The sequence below is a fragment of the Calliphora vicina genome, chromosome 4 (genome assembly GCF_958450345.1).
Source record: "Calliphora vicina chromosome 4, idCalVici1.1, whole genome shotgun sequence".
Classification (NCBI taxonomy): Eukaryota; Metazoa; Arthropoda; class Insecta; order Diptera; family Calliphoridae; genus Calliphora; species Calliphora vicina.
In genome coordinates, this window is record NC_088783.1 from 80564425 (window position 1) to 80582205 (window position 17781).

The 17781-nt window shown below is 32.1% G+C and overlaps 1 protein-coding gene across 3 annotated transcripts in view; it reads left to right on the forward strand.

The window, feature by feature from the left end:
- The window catches only part of mgl (megalin), a 388320-nt gene that overhangs the window by 88235 nt on the left and 282304 nt on the right, over positions 1-17781 (forward strand). The gene's annotated exons all lie outside the window — the stretch shown is intronic.

The following is a 17781-nucleotide window of genomic DNA, read 5'->3' on the forward strand; positions in this document are numbered from 1 at the left end:
TATACACGCAGAGAAAAAACATGGTTCGACATGGTTACGACAACTATACTATGTTCTTTGTAACAATATATTGTTGCCGTAAACATATAATGGTTGTTTTAATTTAATTTCAACCATATTTTAGTTACTGTAAACGTTTATATTTTCATCGCAATTATAAATATGAATATGGTTTTCGGACAACTAAATAATGATAAATAGGTAAACATATTATTATTATGTACAACCATTAAATCTTAAGTTTAAGTCATAATATGTTTAAGATGCAAAGAAAATATGTTTACTCTGAGCAGCTCTGAGAGGATACTCACACTCCAATTGTTTCCGAAATTATGTAACGGAACAGATTCAAAGAAATAATTTAGATGCTACTGACAAAATGGCCAAACTATACTGGCTTCTGGTGACGCATCTACTCCTGGAAACCAATTACCTAAAGGATAAAAAATCCCCTACGATGCGGTGAAAGTTATAACAGAATAAGATGGTTGTCTGAACAATGCGATATTGCGTTATGTGTTGAAAAAGTAATGCTTTAAAATTTTTCACACTCTATAAAAATAGCTTACACTTTACGCCATTGTACCCATTCGGGTACAGCCCCAAAAACACGTTTCCTAATTTTTTTTTTAAATTTTTTAAGTTTTCTATGTTCCTTGGCCGTATTTTAGTTTAAATAAATAAATGAATTTAAAATTTTTTCATTTAAAATGGTCTTGGTTTTTAATGGGTTAATATACTTTTTTCCCACCATTTGTGGGTGTTGGTGTTTGTCTGAGCTATGTTATTTTTACAAGTAAATTTTGAGTGTCTGTAATTCCAATTCGCTCTATAGGTTTATTTGTATATTATCTTTAACTTTGCTAGAGCGAATAACAATAAATTTCAGTGAATTTATCAACAACATTTTAATTGGGAATTTAGTACCTTAAGGGCCATTATTACAACTTGCCGTTATAGTTAAAGGTAACTTTAAGCAATAGAAAAAGGTACCCTTAAAGGAAACTTTAACTATAACGGCAAGTTGTAATAATGGCCCTAAAACTAAAAACTATTAAAATAAAATTTTGTATCTCAAAAAATAAATTTTAATAATATGGATCATAATATAATTTAATTGGGTCATAAATATGATTGATCTATATCATAATATTATCATAATTTTATATGTATCATAATTTGATTATTTCAGAACATATTATGATATTTAATGATACCAATAATGATCATAATATGTTTTGGACTACAAGCATAAATCTGATCATAATATGTTGCTTCTTAGTTCATGGTTACCACAACCATGTTTTTTCTCTGCGTGTACTGTGCCGGTGAATTTTCTATTAGTCGGAAGTTTGCTAATGTCAAGTCAATTTCTAAAATGGAGAGGCTCACAACCCTGAGTATTATTGTCCATAGTTATGGCAAATATGATAAACTACTATCTTATTAAATGTTTGGAGTCCAACTCCTTAACATCAAGATTTTGTGACAACCTCTGAATAAAACTATGCGAATATTTTTTATTTTGATCTACTCAAGACCACAGACCATCTGCATTTATAGATATTGTAAATATTTAGGAATTGGAATATCTTGATGTTCTGGACAAGAGAATTAAGTGTGATGTCCGCTTGATCCAAACACATTTTTCAACTATCGAAATAAAAATTCAAGTGGCGTAACAAAAATTGCAATTCATCGAATGTCCTTACTGTTTACACTGCCTACATTCAACTCAAAATGGAATACAACTCTAATGTATTGGCCGGTCCCTCAAAGTTTAGTTTTTGGTTTCTTGACAATATACAGTAGAGATCGTAAGTACTTATCGGTAATATTAGGTTATCGAGCTCTATGTATTCGCAATGTGGGTTGTGTTTGACTGATCTATCGAGAATACAGTGAAAAGTGTTATGCTGAAATAATGGAATTTCTTTCCCATTTCCATATCGTTATCCAACATGAAGTAAAGCGGTAGTAGTCCTTCCTGTCACTTTCAATGTAGGAAGATCCTCCCTCTTATAAACTATTTTCATATTGTGAGATCATCCACAACATCCACAAAAATTTTTCACAAACTCTATTTTCTTATTTGTGATGTGAATCATTCCTTGTTCACACTCACATCTTTAAACATTTCTTTCATTACAAAAAGATAAATATTGTTACGTTTTTACCTTTTAAAAACGGTGATTTATTTCCATTAAATAAACCTAATTCTTTTCGTTGTTAACAAAAACAGTAAGGGTACTCATTTAAACGCTTAAGTTTCCCATTTGTTCAATTGTGCAAATTTGCGCGACGTGTTTCATGAACCCACCTTTTCAATTTTGTGCAAGTTTATACATTAAATTTCTCTCTATTTGATACAAATGTCAAATAAAAATAAATTCAACAAAAGCCTTAAAAAATTAATTTTCAAATTGTATAAATTTTAATTTTAAAAATGTTGAAGGAAAGTTAAATCTTTGGAACAAACGGTGATATACATAGTTTGTAAGATTTTATTTATGTTCTAGCTGTTGGTTAATGCTTTCATATACAATGTCATTTAATACAATCATTCTGTTCTAAAGTTACACAATTTTCACATGCTCAAAATTTTTATATTTTATTTGATTTTTATTTCTTATTAATAAAAGTAAACAAAAGCAGCTGATTCATCAAATGCACAATAAATTCAAGTTTGCGAGTCTAAATTGTCGCGCAAACTTATCCGAGTTGTGCAAACGAATTTCCATACATTTTTTGACAGTTCATTTGCGAGAGTATAAAAATGCACAGATTGCACAGTTTACGAGGCATATAAGCGTTTACATGAGGACCCTTAGTATATATATTTAAATTTATACAATCATTTAAATAGTCACTCTCATTTAATAAACACACATAATTTACACACTTTTTAATGTACAAGAATACACTGGTAATGCAGTTGATGTTTATTCTAATAACGCCTATGATAAGCTAACTCCTGATTGCAAGCGCTGCCACTATTTATACACAACGCCATCTTCAAGTAGCTTCATGAACTATATTAACGGTCAAAACTAGAATATTCCATTTCTAGAACTTTTAGCAGCTTCAACGTTTAATGTTGCCATACTTACAATGTTAATAACTGCGTGTTATCAACAATGCTGGTAAGTAGAAGTTTCTACTGATGGAATGGTTCTCCAGAATTTGTATACCCAAACCATCATATACTTAATGCGAATCAGATCCTAACTCGATTTATTGATGTCTGTAATTCTGACCGTCCATGTAAACCTTGGAATCGCATACAACGAATTTTGACTTGTAACCTCAAAAGTTAGTAATTCCCTAGAAAGGGGACTTGGATGATTTAGTAATTTTTCCCTGTAATTTAAAGAATCTCCTCACGTGTTGTGTTATGGATCTTACGATTTCTAATGTACCAAGGAGCACCGGTTTATATTCTTAAGAATCGACTATTTTCTTTGTAGCTTAACGATATTAAAGGAGGAGTATGTTCCCCATAACTGAATGTTATATAAATCCTTTATAAAAAGAACCTTGCAGCCCAGGTCTAGGCCTTACTGTGACCAATTAGCGATTTGTGCAGACTCTAATTTTATTTATGTTACTTTAGGCCCATGTTAGACAGCGGTAGAGATATCTAATATAATTCTTCGGTAATTCTGATATTATTTATCTGTATTTGGGGACAAATCTCCCTTCTTAATCTGAACATACCGTGGATACATTTCGTAGCATTTACTTCTATTCTCCATTTGTGGAATCAAACCTAAAATACTGATCAATAACTGAATATATGTAGCTCTCATATAAACCTTACTTCCGAAGATCACTTAAATGCTCATTAATCCTTTATGATTTTTCGTATCGTTGCAAAATTGAGGATAAGAAAATTGATTTCATAATAGTGCATGTGTCTGAAAATTGAGGTTTCCGAGTATTCTTTTATAATTGCATTATAGTATTAACATGTTTTTTTTAGTCCACAGCAAGAGATCAACCAATTGTTTCAACAAAAATTTGTTCTAATGTCCTTGGAAATTATAGAACAATTTTTAAATTTAAAACCCACAACTAAAGTTTATATGTAACACCTGCTCAAAGAATTTTAAACATACAAATTTTCCATTTCCACCACATGTACGACTACAACAATTAATTCTTGCATCAAATCATGTTAATTGATAGAGCAACAAAATATTTAAAATATATTTTGTGCATACAAACAGGTTTTGATTTTTAAAATTTATGTTGACTTTACTAGTGGTCGGGGTCCACTTATATGGAGAGAATTCTAAGAATTTCATTCAATTTAAAATTTGATTTTTAAAGCATTTCAGCATTTGAAAAAAGTCACCTTTTTGAATATTTTAAGCAGTCAGCCAGTCGATGCACATTGTGTCATACACAAAATATTTAAACACAATAATGCACAATAACAACAACAAAAACGTCATTGCAAATAATATATTGAACAAATACGAATATGTGGATGAATGTATGTAGATACTTTTGCAAGATATTTAGATGTGAATTGAATTGTACTCTAAACAATAACTATACTATTATACTAATAACAATATAGCAGCAGCAACAACAACAACAACAAAAATTATAATAATATTAGTTAGTAATTGTATGTGTGTGTACTTTATTTTATTTAATTTTTTTTCTTCTCTACAATACCAAAACAATAAAAACAACAGCAACAAACACGTAGATCAAAAAATAAATAAATAAACCTGAAATATGGATGCCAAGTAAAGTCGTTTGCCTGAAACGGTGATCACCGTACCAGGCACGAATATATATTATTTTTTTTTTCAAATTTACTACATACAGTGTGACGACGACTACTACACAACACTACTCTATCATCATGTGTATGAGACAGACAGACTGATGGACGGACATGCAGACTGTGAAAACATCAACATTCAGAGTGTGCAAAAAATAATGAACCAACGTAATGATCAACAATAATAAACAAAATATCACATACACACACTGTACATAATAAGAGAACCATAGATCGGTAGCATGACATTTATGCAGAGAGTAAGAGGGAGTTATATGTTAGTACAAATTGAAAAAAAAAACAAGATCTCAGAGAGGAAACATACATTTTACCGGCTTTATGGCCTCCACTCCTTAAAATATACAAACAAATAAATTAAGAAGTGGTTGTGGGTTACGCTACAGCCAGTCACTATTTTCTGTTTTATGAATCATTAATAACACTTACAGTGTAATGTAAAAATTCATAAATTTATAAAAATTCGACAGGTCATGCATTACCAAATTAGTCAGATCCCTGCAGTAGCATGATGAGATTCCTCGCTATATTCTCATATCCATCATCATGACAACTGCTTTGTGACTCAATCTCTCTTCTTCATCGTGAAAACTCAAGCAACTATATCGTCTAAGCGCAATCACAGAGTCCATCGATGAAAGCATAACAACCTCATCATCCTGGAGCGAGGCAGTTCTTTGGTCAGTGTATCTGCAATGCAGTACATTTTAACATTAACTGTAGAATGTATAATTTTCTCGTTTAGAGACTCTCAGTATTCTAAGAAAGGTCAGCTCGACCTGAAGGACGCAATCACAGAGTCTATCGATGAAAGCGTTAGACTGATCAATCGGCCAACCTCATCATCCAAGAGCGAGGCTGTTCTTTGGCCAGTCTATCTGCAATGCAGTACATTTTAACATTAACTGTAGAATGTATAATTTTCTCGTTTATAGACTCAGTATTCTAGGAAAGGATTGAACATAAGAGCTTTCAGCTCGACCTGAAGGACGCAATCACAGAGTCCATCGATGAAAGCGTTAGACTGATCAATCGGCCAACCTCATCATCCAAGAGCGTGGCTGTTCTTTGTCCAATGTATCTGCAATGTAGTACATTTTAACATTAACTGTAGAATGTATCGATTTCTCGTTTAGAGACTCTCAGTATTCTAGGAAAGATAGAACATACGAACTTTCAGTTTGGCCTGAAGGACGCTATACTGGTCCGGTAGACTAAAATAAACACTCGTTTTAGACCTAATAGTATAAAAGCCTCCACCGAAATCCATATTCGACTTCGAGCCATGAGTAAAAATCCGAATAAGCTTTCCTGGACGAGATTGTGTTCCTCCAGTCCATCCACCCGTGATCGATAGATTAAAATCTCCGTCGACCTTCGTTTGTTATCGCTCGAAAGTGGTACATCCTTGAATATGTCAACATTATCATATAAAAACGAGTCTACCCTTTTGGCCAGTTAATCTGCAATACTTACCCAAAAAACTTTAGCTGTAGATTATTATATTTTCTGAAAGAAATACGCGTTTAAGACCCAGCAATATGAAAACCTCCCCCGCACTCATCTTTGACATCGAGCGTCAGTGTATATCTCAACTGGAGAGATTGTGCTATTCCAAAAGGTCCGTCCCTGATCGATAGATTAAAGTCCCTGTCAATCTTATCATCATAGAGCGAAGATTTCCAAAAAAAAATGTTTCGTCTTCTCATTCGGATTCCCTCAGTATCCCAGGACTAGATTAAACATAAGATCGAATATAACTCAGCCTGAAGAACACTATACTACTCTGGTAGTCACGTTTCAATCCCAGCAATATATATCCCCCATATCCACCTTCAACTTTGAACTATCAGAGAATATCTCAAAAGAGTTCCCTTGGCGAGATTGTATTCCTCTAGACCGTCCATTCCTGATCGATGCGTTAAAGTTCTTGTCGAAGAAACGTATGGGTCTGCAATAGTAAATGTTGTCCGGGAGTCTACGGATACTGCCCCATATGAACCCATGGCCGAGTTGTTCCGATTCCAAAAAAAGGGGTGTTGAGATCAAAGAGAGTCGTTGATGGTGTTGTGCGTATAGATCCTGTGATCATATGTGCTGAGTCCGTTAGCTCATATCCAAGAACTGAGATAGTTTGAAATGGCTTACCGGTGAAAGTAGGGTATCCAACTCTATTGACTCTTTGGAGTAGTGTATCTGTTTCTGTTATGACACAATTTTTAGTATTTTGCCGCCTACTGCTAATTCTTGTTCCCTTATAGGTACCTAATACTCATTAAAGGACAAATCAAAATAGTAGTAATATTTATCTTCTAAATAATAAATAAGCATATTTTCCAAAAAATTCTCAATTCTTTGGAAGTTAGCTATTAAAATTATTTACTTTTAAATTAAACCCTCTGAATGCAATCAGTGTTTATATTATTTTTCTACTTAAAAAAACCTTCAAATATAGCGCATCATGAGTTTCATTGTCGACCATCATAAATTTTCTTATTTATTTTCAACTTCATTATGATTTTGTAATAAAACCAAAAAACAATTAAGATTTAACTCATGATTAAGTGCACACACAGCGGACCCCACAACCGATCTTCAACAGCATGATACAAAATCATAATGAACTTTACACATAAATGATCAACATTTATCATGATGATGATGTTGATAATGAGCATCTCCTTGCCATCAACATTATTAAGTTTAATTGAAAAAAAGAAATAAACAAAAAAATTAATGTAATGCCGCCAAGCGAAACGACTAGAAGAGACATACTAAAAACCACGAAACATTGAAATGACGCAGCTAAAGTTTTATTTAAAATTTGTATTTGAAATTGTTTAAAACAATACAAATACTCGTTACAAAAGTGAAAAATACTCGTTGCGCTTGATCAATAGTTACAATATTTACTACAACATTTATTATACAAATACAAAGTCTATTTTTTCTATTTTCTTCTATGGTTTATGTTTTATTCTCTCTCTCTGTGTCTTTTCAACAATTTCTTGTTGTTTTATTAGTTTTAGTTGTAATAATTATTAGAGTTAGTAGCGGCTGTTTGGTTGGTCGATTGTTATTATTTGCTTTGGCCATCTCTGTGAACATGTTTGCATAAGTATCCGATTTCCCTCTATTACTTTAACCTCAAATTGCAATAGCGACATTAACAGCAGCAGCAGCTGCTGTTGCTGTTATTGTGTCCTAGTATTTGCTACAAAAGCGCCAGCAATGGCAACAAAACACAACACAATTCATCTAAAAACCAACTTTGCATACCATCCGTCCGCAACAACACAGAAGCAGCAGCAGTAATAACAGCAAACTACAACAACAAGAACAAAACAAAAAAAAACGTTACAAAACCAATACATTGTAAGCCGAACAACTAACTGTGTTCCAAGACATTATTTTCAAGCAGGGAAGACTAAATTTAGGCACAAACTTGAAAGATGAATGCAGAATTGGAGTTGCGATACAAATGCTTTGGTATGAAAGACTTTAATTTGGTTCTGTTTAAATTTTGAACTTTCGTAGATGGTTTTCTTTTCAAAAATAGTCGAGAATACAAATCTGGCGATGTCCTGAAAACCTGTGTATTCGCAAAAAATATATCTTAGCTACTAAGCAAGATGTTCTCTATATCCCAACAAAGAAAGAAGTACTTCCAAAGTAGTAAGTTTTCAATTTGGAAACAGTTGCAATGATTTAACTTAGGAAGTGTATTCTTCTATGTTGATTTTCTTTCATAGAGGAAAAATTATGAAAAGTCTTGATTGGAAGTTGTTAAAAATAAATTCAAAAATAAATACAAATTAATATTTATTAAACCAATCTATAGTTTTTTAGTGTCCGGTGAATGGCTTTTTAAAATTTTCAACAATAACTTGTGTCCATAATATCCATGAGCGATTTAACACACCAAAAAAGTACAGATTCTTAATCTGTGTAAGTTCGATTCCGCTTTGCTTATAAAAGTTTCCTAATTAGCAGGTCTTCGAACAAACTAAAGGTTTGGCTGGGTATCATGACTCATTGGATGGTTGGTGTTCGTGGTAGATCCCCTGTTCTGTTTTGACAATTCACACTACTCAATGAGATCTAAACTGGATGTTATCGAAATGCCTAATCTATCCAACCAATACTCTAAGTATACACATTCTGGTTCTAGATACTTCAGATAAATCGTTAGGCATACATACTACAAGTTCGTTCAAAAATCTATGTCCTGACATATGAAAAAATGTTTCTTACTTTCCTCGGTCCCTACAGCTGCTATTTAGTCCTGTAGGTTTCAATTTCAGTGCATTTCTCATCAATACAAACTTGCATGGTTCCATTTTGGTCTATCTGTTGTCAGTCTTCTGAAGATTATATCTGAAGACTTCGCTTTGAGTAATCCCAGGCGGTATTGCGACAGAAACTGCATCTCAGACATTCTTCACTGGCCTGCTTGTCCAACTTCTCATTGCTGTAGTAGTTTCTATGCACAATGACCCAAACCAGGAAGATGTCAGATAGTTGTACTTACCTGAATAGCACTGCCGACTGAAGTAAAATACTTTGCAGAATATATAAGAGGCACATGTGGTGATTGACTGTCGTCAAAAAAGTCAGTTCACCGATAAAAGTTCATTTCACTTAGAACTACGCCAGCTGCTCTAATCGTCATTACCTTAGCCTTAAAGAATTCAGATTTATGTGGATTACGTAATGGAAACTTTAACCCCAGTTTATAACAGGAGACATCAGATCCCACATGCTCGTATTACCTCAATTTACCTCATTCATGAAGTAATAATAGCCTATCAGTTTACGAAGTCTGTGGTTTAAGGTAAGAGGGATAGAGGGAGCATATACTGGATACATGCTTGTCCACTTGTTCTTGGTCTTCAACATCCAGAAGTAAATAGTCTCACCGCACTAATGTCTGATACAGCTAGTGTTCAGAGCTAATATAGTGTTTGGAGTTTTGGTAACAAGATGTATGTGGTAAAGAGAAGCTGTTCTGTTTTTCTTGGGTTAACCCCTATCCCATTCTCTGTGGACCAGTTGTAGAGTATTACAAAGACATTTGTCATATATCTTTAGTCACATCTAGCAACATTCGTGGAGTTTGCCAATTTGTCGGCATTAGCAACAGCTATAATTCCCTTACTGCGCAGAGAAAACAAATTCGTAGTAGCAACCGAATTTGTTGCCAATAGAATTTTTCGGTTTTATCAACAGAAAGTCAGTTCATAAAGAAAAATTTGTAAACTTTGTCTACTAAGACAGAATCATTCGATTGGCTACAAATTCGGTTGCAACCACGAATCTATTTTCTCGGTGTGTACAACTGGAATAAGAATTGAGTTAATAATAATCAGCCGCAGTGCACGAGAGATTATCCTATTTGGGGTGGCCCATATTGTTGTATCTTATCGCTGTTTCTAAGACTTCCGATTGATAACTGTCAATTTCAACATGGTCCACTTGCTGGTGTAGTTGGGTCAGTAAAGTGCTGTCACTTGACTTCTTTCTGAACTAAACACGGATTTCTCGGTTTTTCTCCACCATAATAGAGGAGTAGCGTTCATTTTTTGCATTAAACGTTGCATTTACTTTTACAAAACAGTAACAGCAATTTTTTAATTTTTGTTACTTAACTGGTTTTTGAAATAACCGATTTAAATGAATATTTTTTCGGTTTAAAATTAAATTTACTAAAATACTTATTATACTCCAATTATTATGTTTGATAAAAAATATATTTTTGCTGAAGTTTTCTTTTTCTCAACTGTATTTCTGTTACTATAAAGGAAACTTTTAATTGAATCAACTGAATTGTTTAATTTGCAACAAATTGGAGTTGAAACTTTTTTTTGTAATTTAAGGATGGAAAACAAATTGTAGCGTTGAGTCTCGATTGTTTGATCCACTGTAAAAATGTTGCTTAATTTGGGCTGCTCTTATATTCAATATTCTATTCTTATGCAAATATTTGTCATTGAGAATTGAATTTCAAAATGTGGCCTTCAACAGAATTGTTTTAAAATCTATAAGAATACTTTTTTTACTTCCTCCTTGACTTTAAAATTCTAATTCAGACTTGGCTATTAATAAGCAATGTAGCTGAGAAACTTTCGCTTGGACCGGGCCCCCATAGCTTCAAAGGTTGTTCGTATTTCAATTGCATTGGGTTTTGAAACAAATATTATAGAAAATAGAAAAACTAAAACAAAATAGAAAATAATAATGTCATGTTTGTTGTGTGTTTTAAAAGACTTTGTGCAACATAACAACGAAAAAAAATATACTAAAATGAAACTGAAACAAGTCCAATGGTTTTGGTCGATGTTCGTTTGTTCGGTTGGTTTGTCATTTGGTTGGTTTCATATGGTTGTTGTTATTATTATAAATGTTGTCGGTCGTGGTAGTACATACATAGATTCATATATATGGATGTGTCAAAAGCTAAAAGTCTTAAGTCCACATTTCGAAAATTTCTCAATTTTGTTATATTAATATCTAATTAATTGTGAACTCTTTGAAAATTATTTTGTTCTACTATCTATCTTCTATATATATGAGGCATTTCACGTCAAGTGAACCAACTTTTGAAATCGATGTCTTCCGATCGCGATGAAATTTGCACCAATGTTAGTTCTATTGGATAGTAATTCGGACACCATTTTTCAACACTTTTCACTTCTCACATTTCTTAATAAGAGACATTTTTTGGAGAAACTTTAAGAACTAACATTAGTAAATAGCTACCGGGCGAAGCCGGACGGTCATCTAGTTATTTAATATAATTTATGACGAGTGACTACAACCATTTGTTATGTTTTATCATTTTCATAAATTTTGGAAATCAATTTTTCAAACATCTCTAATCTAATTTGTATTTTGTGGAGTTAGGCCTTTTAGCTTCTAACACATCCAATATGTATATAGTTTAAGCCGGTTGTTAATTGTGGCTGGTTTGATATTGTGCATTTGAACTAAGCAACATACATATATACAGAGAAATCTATACATATGTAGGCTTTATAGTAAATAAATGTTATATTTAAATACAAAATACATTGCACAAAACAAAAAATCTCAATTATAAAACATTTTCCAACAATCAAGCGGGAAATAGGCGGCACTGGCATGTTTTTAGTTTTCTATTAAATACCAGATTCTTTTGGGATTTTAATCAAGTGGCTTTTAGTTTGGTTTTTTGTTTTTTTTTTAATTTTTTTCAAATAAAATAATAAACGTACAACTAAAACGAAATTATTGTAATTATTGGTAATAAAAATGTGTGTAACCAATGTTGGATTTGTCTCAAAAGTTGTAATTGTTTAAAAATGTCGTGTGTGCAACAAATTTTACATGGTGAAATAGTAAAAATCAGCTAAGGCTGAAAAACATAAATAAAATATTCTTCATAATATATTTGCATTACTTTTTCACATAGAGTTGTTTTACAGACAATTTTTTCAATCAGCCTTAATTGTAATTGTACTCTTACACCTTTATACACTCATTATAAACTTTAGTTAACTAACTGTTAACACCTTAATAATGACATTTCTAAGTTGAGTGTCTGTCATACATCATTTTCGCCCCTTAAATTCCAAACCATAAATCTGTTGTATGGCAACTGACAGAGTCTTTAACTGAGCTTATGATAATGGATAATAATAATTTGCTGTAACCAAAAATACATACCTCTTAAAAGCATGAAAAATAAAAGACTTAAACATTAATATTCATTAAATTAAGGTAACTTATGAATTATTATACAGTACTCACACACAAAATACTGCACTATACAAAGGTAGATTAGAGTTCTTTAAACCACATAACTATTTCTACTCAGAATATAAAAAAAATTTTGACGAGTAGTGTACGATGTACATTAGGGTGGTTACAATTTACACTTTTTGGATTTACGATATTCACAAGGTCTAAAATGGTTCTCCTAACCCAACAGAGAAGCGGTCATGGGTCCCCAAAGTACGACACCTTTGGTATGTTCAAATTTTAAAACGTCTGTGTTCCGATTTCCTTTCTGATTTCAATTTTACATTTATAGAATCTCCTTGTCGAGCACTACAAAAAACCTTGTCGTAGCTATCAATTCTCTCTTAAAACTTAGGAGATATTCGCATTTGAAAATCAAATTTTCAACATTTTTACCCACCCTACTCCAGTTTTTTGATAACAGCGGTTTCCCATTTATCTTTTAACAACAAATGTGTATGTCAAACAAAAAAAAAACAATTACTAAAAAATCGTGACTGACTCCAAAGTTATAAGCATTTGAATTGAAAATTTAAAAATGGCGATTTTTCGCTAGTTTTTGGGTAAAAAATAAGTTTTTACTTTTTAAGTTAAATAAAAAATTTCTAAGAAGATATATAAGGAGTTTACACTTTTTAAAAAGCTAACTTTACATTAAATGTTTTAAATGAAAACAAATTTGAAAATTGTTGGTACCGAGGGGACCAGATCCATCCGAAAAACAAATATTTTTTATGTAAAATTCAAATTTAGGGCAAAAATTCTCAAATCACATAAACAATATTAAAATATAGTAATACATTTAAGATGGTCCAATATGTTCTTAAATATATTGTAAAGGGTTTTGATAACCCCGCCGCACAGTGGCTCATTATCGGCCAAAACTCTGTAACTTTTGAACCGATAGAGATATTTTAGAAATTTTTATTGATGGACAGAGATATCTTCTTGAATTTTTCATCAGTTTTAATTTTATTAATATCGGTTCAGCAGTTGTTGAGAAATTTAAAGCTAAAGTTGAACTTTTAATTTTTTATAGCATTTAGTATGAAATGCGGATTTTTTTATTTTTTGCATCGGCTTTAATTATAAAAAAGTTGTAAAAGGATAAAAACAAGTAAGGAAGTATGTTAGGTTTAGCTCGACCATATAATATCCTACTATATAATTTATTTTCGTGAATGATTTTCGGAAGAGGGCATTATAAGGGAGCAATGACTAATTATGGACCTACCGCCATGAAATTAGGTCGTGTGATTTATGTCTATATGAATGTTATTTCTGTTGAATTTTATGTTTATACCAACATTTTTAAGAGAATTATGCTCGTTAAAGTGATTTTCGGAAGCGGGCCTTATATGGGAGCTATGACTTATTATAGACCGATCGCCATGAAATTAGGTCATGTGATTTATGTATATATGGAAGTTATTTATGTTGAATTTTGTGTTTATACCAACATTTTTAAGAGATTTATGATCGTTAAAGGTTTTTGGAAGCGGGCATTATATGGGAGCTGTGACTAATTATGGACCGATCATCATAAAATTAGATGACATTAATTCGGTTTATATAAAACATATTTGGAGCAAAATTTGTGTAGATACCTATATAAATTAACCATTTACGACCGATAAAGTCTAATTTCGGGAGAACATTTATTTAGGTGAAATAATGGACCGATTTCAGTCAGTTTCAATTGTCTTCGTCATAGGGCCAAAAAAATGATGTACCAAATTTTATCGCAATATCTTCAAAATTGCGAATTGTACTTTGCGACAGTCATATGAACAGGTAAAATAAAAATAGAAAAAAAAAATAGGAGTAATTTCATTCAAATGAAAAAAAGTGTTCAACAAACAGTTCAAAACAGGTCAACAAGTATATATGGGCTTAAGGAGGACACTTTGGCCTTTCTTCTGGTAGTAAAATTCGTTTAACCCCTTTTGACCCTAAGCACTTTTATTCCACTGAAATTCAAATTTGACTAAAATATAGTACCTGAGAAAAAATTAATAACACATCAGATATAAACGGTACAGTGACAAATCATACCAGTTCTTAAAGACTATTATCCTACCAACGTATCAAAAAAAAATCATCCAATTATCGATAATAGTTTGTGAGTAATGATAATTTACTGCTGATCAAATTAACAAAAATCTAATTTTTTTAAAAATGACATAAAATATTTGACTTTAACAGCATATTTTTATCTAATTTTTCGGAGTTAACAAAAAGTTGGACTTTTGGCCGATGAAATTGAGATATGAGCCACCGTGCGCCGCCCAACTGGTATGGATATTATAGCCAAAAAACCAAAAAAATCGCATTTTTGGGATTTTTCAACACTTTTTTGTTTTTAGTTTTCCATTTTCAATAGAAAAATATAACTGTACAATTTCATTAAAAAATACTCATAAATAAAAATTTAATTTAAATTTGAAAAATGTTTATCTTTGCAAAAACTCAATAAAAAGCATTTTTTGTCATATTTTTCAAAAAAGTTATATATATTTTTGAAAAATAGATAAAATCCCTTATCCACAGATATACATATTACTTGTCTACCATATGTTTTTGTGTGGCAAATTAATTAAGAAAAACTTAACAACCTGTCCATTTTTTATGATTATTTTTTGTATCAATTTATAAATGGTTCTCGATGTCAGAGAATTTTTGAATTTAAATTTTTTGACCCAAAACTCGAAACTTAGAACAACATGTGCATCCTCTAACCTTTATCTGATTTTGGTTTTTAGATGGAGGATGCAAATTTTCTTGTGTTGGAAGCATGGAAATAGTACAAACTAAGGGCCACCTTAAACTACATATGCTTGAATAAGAGTATAAATATTTGTTTGAAAATAATATAAACTTTTGCACTTGAAAACTCTCCTTTCAAAAAGTAGTATAATATAAATAATACTGTTTTTCTATTTTATATATTTTTTAAATTATGAAATATGTGGGTTCACCGGAAAAAATAGAAGGGAAATTTCTAGAAAAAAGTCACAAAATGTATGTTACCTCTCACTCAAACTCACAGTAGAAAACTAAAATAATAAAAACAAACTTGTAGTTTTAATACGTATGTAACCCAGCAAAATTTGTTAATAATTTCATATTCCAAACGGAAGTCGAGCTTTGGAACTTAACTATTTCTATACTTATTTTCTGTAATGAAAATATTTCGGGAAACAGTAAAGCCAAGAAAAATTAATTCAACTCCCTTGTAAATGGAAAAATTGTTTGCTGTTCCTATGTACAACAATACGAATATATTTTCCCATATTTCTACAACAAACATACAACATGATGAAAAACTATTGCTTAACAATACACATATTCAACCAACAAAAATCCTTAAAAAAAACTTCCACACAGACAGACGACACACTCTACGAAAAATAACCATAAATACTTATAATCAAATTCTGACGTTGAAATGAAGTCGCTTGAAGGCAAAAATCATATTTATTTTACTCTTCTTAAATTTCCTCAAATTTCTGTTGTTGTTTTTCTAATGGTGTATGGGGAATAGGGGTAAATAAACATATGCAGATGTAATATTAATGTAAAAAGGGTAAGATACCAGTAACTGAGGGATTCATGGCAGGAAGAGAGAATATGTAAACAAATATGTATATATTTAATATTATTCTTTTGCTGCCAATTTGTTTGTTTTTATTCTACTCATAGATGAATTCTGTTACTTGTTACGCTTTGATGGTAATATTTTTGTAAAAATATTTTGACACTGCCGGCATTTGGGATAAGGAAAACTGAAGGAAATAATTTGGAAAATTGTTTCTTTTGCTTATTGAGGGAGGGCTGATAGCAGGAGATAAATAACTTTTGATTTGATGTGTGTAAACTATTATATCTATCAAAATAGTTTAAATACAATTACATGTAAAGCATGAAAATTACTATACAAATTACTTTTTTACAAAAAGTTATATATTATTTTACATTAAAGAGGCTCTGAGACGGACGATCCAAACAAAGCATCTTTTGTACAGTTTGCTCCGACATTTTTAGTTTTCAATTGAAGCTAGCAAGTCTCTGTGGTGAGAGATTAGAATATAATATAAAATTTAGTTCAGCACGACCCCAGCATAAGGCATTCAAAGAGTGTATGCTTTGAGGCTTCGACATGCAATCCACAGCATACTGGTGATATCTAATATCTCAATGTGCAGGCAGTTGCTTCGTAGACCGACAACCAGCTCAGTGTTAGCCTACTACGCCTACCTTCTTTCAGAAATCTAATACACTCCATTACAACTTTCTATCTTATCTCATACGAAAATGAGTGAAGCCTGACTATACGATATGATATACATACTTGTACTCATTAAACATCTCATTATGTAATCTCTAGCGTAATTATTATTTTTTTTGCTTGGACCACCACTTAGGGGAGGGATGTCTCCTACTTATGCAATGGATTGTGTTGGAACTAGGAAAATTGGTTATAGGAGGGAGGATAGAGGCAGTAGTCTTTGTGGACGTTTAATTTGAATTTTCCTATATTGAAAGTGACAGAAAAGACTTCTTCAGGAAGCTTATTCCACATACGGACTGTACGGCTAAAGAATGAATTTTCTCTGTAATGCGTTGTGAAATCCATTGTCCAGTGAACCACGGATGAGCCCTTGCCGAAGAACGTGTATTTCGTAAAAAAGTACGAGTTTCAGGAACGAGTTCCCTAATTTCTACAGAGCACATTCCATATTAGTATCGGTAGAACAGTGAAACAAAACCCACATTGCTACGATGTTCCAGTGAGTCAATAGAGCTGAATAACCTACTGTATCCGATAAGCACCTTTGCCCTCTCCTGCATGCGGTCGAATAACTCCAAAATAGACTTCGAAACTTAATTTACTTGTTTGGATGCGTCAGTGAACCAGACTTCATCAGCTACTTTGTGCTATCAAGTCCGGTTTAACCACTGGTCTCTATTTGGCCCTGTGCAATCCCAAAACCGGTAGCCTTCTGGCAGGTACATTGATATTAGGGTCGTTTTCGGCTCATCCTCTACCAGGATTTTCAAAGCTGAAATGTCCTAAATAACCCACATCGCTGAATATACAATGACCAGCAAATGATTCTTGGTGGTAGATATTCTTCAAGTGTCAAATTTAATGGTCTTGGATATCAATATTTACAGCATGCAGT